Source organism: Meleagris gallopavo, chromosome Z (assembly GCF_000146605.3).
Source record: "Meleagris gallopavo isolate NT-WF06-2002-E0010 breed Aviagen turkey brand Nicholas breeding stock chromosome Z, Turkey_5.1, whole genome shotgun sequence".
Classification (NCBI taxonomy): Eukaryota; Metazoa; Chordata; class Aves; order Galliformes; family Phasianidae; genus Meleagris; species Meleagris gallopavo.
The window spans coordinates 64,993,424-64,998,719 of NC_015041.2; the positions used below are offsets into that span (position 1 = coordinate 64,993,424).

The window sequence follows — 5,296 nt, forward strand, 5'->3', positions numbered from 1 at the left end:
TTTTTCTTAAAACCACTGCGAACTGCTAATGAGGAACTTCACACAGAAGCACACTTTTACACCATTCCTGGTATACTGAAGGGAAGCACCTCCAGGGCAGGTGCCCAGCATTCTGTGTGTGCACTGTCTTCCCATTAGGAAGCCTTTTGCTCCTTGTCTCCCTCACTCCCCGGGTGAAGCCATGCCTTGGCTGCATGGTTGTACATGTTGTACCCTTAGTGATAAGGGCAAAAAACATATTCCTCTACTTCTCTGTAGCCTTTTGTGGAAACTTAATGTTGATGCAATTGGAAATGAGGAATGTTCTTATTACATCATTTCGCCTCAATCTGAGACCATCTAGTAGATGGGGAGTGTAATAGTGATATTTTTTTTCTGGAGATAATAGTGGGAGTTTGATTATCTGCTTCTAAAAAAGGTATTCCTAACCTCTCATCAATTTTGCCGTGACCCTGACAGACTCATGGGGCCTTCTAGTAATGAAAATGCGTAGATAACATAATAGATGTATTAGGGGGTTCTGGTTCAGCAGATGGAAAAAGTATGCTCTTATGTGAATCCTCAACACAATGAGAAAAACTGCGTCCAAATATATTCCCGACTGCAGCAAACGTTATTTCTACTTGATCTCCTTCTGCTCACCTTCACTCAAGTGTTCTGTATGTTCTATATGTTGAGCATTTTTATGTACAGCTTCGATAGACTGACTGGAAATGTGCTGCGTTGGTTCCTTCACTGCTGCTGGTGGACGTTTATCCATTGCTTGCACTTGGGGCAGCATTTCATTGAGATGTTAATGAGAATTTGAACAGTTTGTAGTTCCATCGAATATTTTCTCTTAGAAGAAAAATAATGTGGTTTTGTTGATGCCTTTTGAAATCTACTTTTTATTGGTAGAATGTGATGGATTTTATGCTAATTCCTTTTGCATTCCTGAAATATGGCCTAGCGAGGCACTGTCGCTGGGATCTTCATCTATTAATCATGGAAGCTGCTTTCTTATTCGGTTGCCATAGTTTCAGTGCCTCAGATAGTGTTGGGGTGCCTTGGGAAAGGCTTGAGATATACTTGGACTTGCAAGCTTTGCAGTTATTTTGGCTGTGGTAGAGCTCTGAAGGAACAGAGAACAGCATCCAGCATTATTCAGAGTTGGATTAAAAGAGGAAACTTCTGGATATGTCTCCCTGGACCTTGTTATGTGAACATCCAGCTGATACTTACTCCCAAGATTTGCTTTCTGTTTTGTCTTGCTGGTAAAATCGTGCACTTCAGAGACTTAATGGCTACCTTTATGCCCTGTGAGAGCAAGAAAGGCTTTTGATTAGTTGTGCTGATAAATGGTTGGGTAAATTAAGGGATTTAGGGTTTCCTAAGCAATCAAGGTAATTTGTTCTACATTTTCTTTTAACCTATCTTCATAAAACATGACATCATGTTTGAGACTGAGTTAATGTGTATTGTTCCCATTGTTAACCTTAAATTTAATAAAATGACAATGAGCCCGCTTTTGTTAGCGGGAGAAAAGCTTAAATTACAAAGTAGCAAAGGGGAAATAATCTGTCAGAGCTGGTGTTCTTTCAGCTCCGTGTTGACATTGGCTGTATTTTTTTTAATTACATTTCGGTATCTGTCTACAAATGTTTCAGCACTGAAACATTTTGAGAAATGCAGGGCTGTTAGTAGTTGAGAATCGCTTTTTTGACAAATGAGAAAAGTGGTAAAGTAGTAAATAGTAAGAATTAATCTAGCAAGAAAGTAGCTGGAAGACCCTGACTTTTCATCCTGTGCTAATCGTTAGCAGTTGTGGTTGGCTGCAGATAGTATGAAAACGCAAACATTGTTCACAAGGAAATCAGAGACTTTTTTTTCTTTCCCACTGAGGAAAGAAAAAAAAAAAAAAAGAAAAGAAAAAAGAAAATCATCACCTCCACAAGGCACATGTGTGAGTAGATATCTCAAATCCATTTCTATTGCATTTTACATAATAATGTCTCCAGCACTAAGTGACTTCCTTCTAGTTTTAATGAAACTATTTGGTTCTTGCACAGATAAGCTTGATAGATATTTTCTGTTCACAAGAAAAGCCTTAAAATTTCTCATCAAAGAATCATCTTAAAATTAGCTCTGCAGTCTAACTTAAAGAATACAGTATAATTTGAACTAATCTTGAAAATTAGCCGCTTTTAAAACTTTCCAATGGTTAGTTTGCCTTCAAAGACAAGTTTTAAAGCTTCATTCTGGGACTTTACTACCCAGTCTTGTCAATTTTTCAAGTGAGATCGACAAGCAGATTGGGAACATGTGCCTATTATTTGTAATCCACCCTCAGGACTCCTACCAGCTGAACAACTTTGAAGTCCAAAACTTGTGCATGAATTTTAATGATGATAAAGTTTGTGTGGTGGTGGATGTACAGAAAATCTGTATTTCCAGCTTTGAACTCTCACGTAGTTTCTCTTTTGCAGTCTGACTTTTGCATACTGTGTTGCGTATGCATATTTTACACAAAATGAATCCCACATTTTTTCCTGTTAAACCCGAAATGGATATGTATCTAGCAGACTGACAGTCTGATAGGGCGAAATAATATGCCCTGGGCGTTTTGTAGTTGCATTTAGAAGGGAGCTTGCGATTGCCTAGAAAATTCTGAGTACTGGAAAACATTGAGGTCAAAAGCTGTAGAGGTACAAATGCAGTTGTTGGGATTTTTTAATTTATTTATTTATTTGTCCCTTTTTTCCTCAGAGTTTATTACACATCAGCTAGTTTCAGATTAGGCATAGGATCAATCTGTATGGAAATGAATTTAAGCGGATCCGTAATGTACCACTGTATGCTTATTAACATTAAAGATTTTTCATAGAATCAAAGAGTAGCCTGGATTGAAAAGGACCACAATGCTCATCCAATTCCAACCCCCTGCTATGTGCAGGGTCACCAACCAGCAGACCAGGCTGCCCAGAGCCACATCCAGCCTGGTCTTGAATGCCTCCAGGGATGGGGCATCCACAACCTCCTTGAGCGACCTGTTCCAGTGCCTCACCACCCTCTGAGTATATTGATTGTTTATTTTTTTGCCCCTGAAATATTGAGATGTGAATGGTAAGTAATTGTGTTCTCAATGTAGAGGCTCAGTCTTATGCCTGTAAGAGAGTAAGGAAGAAATTCTATTGAATGCCTTACTCTACTCACAGTCCAGCTTAGCCCTGTCAGTTTTATTTATGGTTAGCCTTAAATATTTAACATCTTCAAGCATCAGTATACTGACCCCATCAAAGAAATAAGATGATTATTATTGGACAAGTGTTACATTTGTGTCCTTTTTTAGCAATTTTTTTTGGAGTCTGTTTTGGAAATCTTGCATGTATTGAGTCGTATCTCAGTGCTTGAGTATTTCTGGAAGGGTAAGGCTTGATTTGGGTGGGATAGTAGTGCAGGGAGGGAAGGTCCTCCCCAGCACAGCCACTGAGCTGCCCAGTGCCCATCGTCTGAAGGCAGCACACAGGTTGAGTCCCACACAGTCATGTGTCTTTAGCAGTACTTAATTCCAGGAGCATGGCTAAATGCCTGGTGTTTGATTCAAAATGCCTTTTTTTATTATACAGAGAGAAACAAGGGCTGTGTAACTGCTATCTTGGACGTTGGGTCATCGTCTTTATAGTAATGGCTTTTCATCATAGCTCTCTAATAAAAGCAGGTCATAATGTGTCAAAATCAACTTTTGAATTTTTTTTTATACGAACAGGATTTGATGCTATGTGTACAAACTTCCAGTAGGGTTCAACTCATTCTACTTCTGAATAATTTGTGCTTGTTAATTACAAGCACTCAGCTTTTGCAGTTGCAACTTATTGATATGGGCACCTGGTCTGGAGGCTGGTGACCCTGCACATGGCAGGGGGGTTGAAACTAAATGATCATTGTGTCCTTTTCAACTCAGGCCATTCTGTGATTTTTATGATCTCAGCAAACAGTGAGAAATGCCCCAAGTTAAAACACGATTTTTAAAATTCACTGTCATCTGTTATAGGGAGGTTATTATATAATATGATTTTAAGAACTGTGTCCAAGCAGTGAAGTATTCTTTTATAGAAACACTTCAGGCATAAAATTTTCTACTTGAAGGAGAGTAGTTTCCAAAGACGGAAGAGGACAAACATTTTTCTAATGCTTCTTTGGGGTGCTTTTTGTCTCATCTGGTAAAATTACTGTTGAATTTAAATAGTAATATGTCTTTCTTTACAAAGAACTCAAGAACTGACTTCTTAAAGAGCAGTCGTGGGAAGAGGAAAGATTTTTGCATGCACCACTACACTTTTTTCATTTTTATCTGCAAGGTGTTTCCTTTTAATTTTGTTGTAGGGAAGTTCAGCATGTTCAGATAGGCTGATTAATTCCGTCACGAGACGTGTGTATTGTAGGGTGGTGTCGTCTTTTTTGCTTTATCCTGTTCTAAGCCTAAAACCTAGAGATACTGCCAGAACGCTTCCTTTCCCAAGATTAAAAATAAATAAAATAAATCCTGTTCCTGTTCAACAGTATGAGTAGTCCAAAAGGCATATATAGCCAACCTGGAGCTAATAGCCTGAAGGTGTGAGGTGAAGGCTGGTGACTGTTAGAATAATGCAGTTTTGGTTTGTCAGGATGTTTTTCTGAGTGTGTTATACGACAGTATTAAAGCATCTATAGAGGAAAAATAAAAACTCTACAATTAAAAAGTATTGTCTAATGGAGTCAGTTCCCTAACACACAAGTTTATTTCCTTTTCATAGAATCATAGAATGAATCATAGAATGGCCTGGGTTGAAAAGGACCTCGATGACCATCGAGTTCCAACCCCCCTGCTGTATCCAGGGTTGCCAACCACCAGACCAGGCTGCCCAGAGCCACATCCAGCCTGGCCTTGAATGCCTGCAGGGATGGGGCATCCACAGCCTCCCAGGGCAACCTGTTCCAGTGCCTCACCACCCTCTGGGTGAAAAACGTCCTCCTAATATCTAATCTAAACCTCCCCTTGTCTTAATTTAAAACCACTCCCCCTTGCCCTATCACTATCCACCCTTGTAAACAGCCATCCCCCCTCCTGTTTATACGCTCCCTTCAAGTACTGGAAGGCCACAATGAGGTCTCCTTGGAGCCTTCTCTTCTCCAAGCTAAACAAGCCCAGTTCCCTCAACCTTTCCTCACAGGAGAGGTGCTCCAGCCCTCTGATCATCTCAGTGGCTCTCCTCTGGACCTGCTCCAAAAGTTCCATGTCTGTCTTGTACAGAGAGCCCCACTTTTTGTGTGGGTTATT

At 39.8% G+C, this 5,296-nt stretch overlaps 1 protein-coding gene across 4 annotated transcripts in view; it reads left to right on the top strand.

The window, feature by feature from the left end:
- The window catches only part of SEMA6A (semaphorin 6A), a 110,899-nt gene that overhangs the window by 4,137 nt on the left and 101,466 nt on the right, over positions 1-5,296 (top strand). The gene's annotated exons all lie outside the window — the stretch shown is intronic.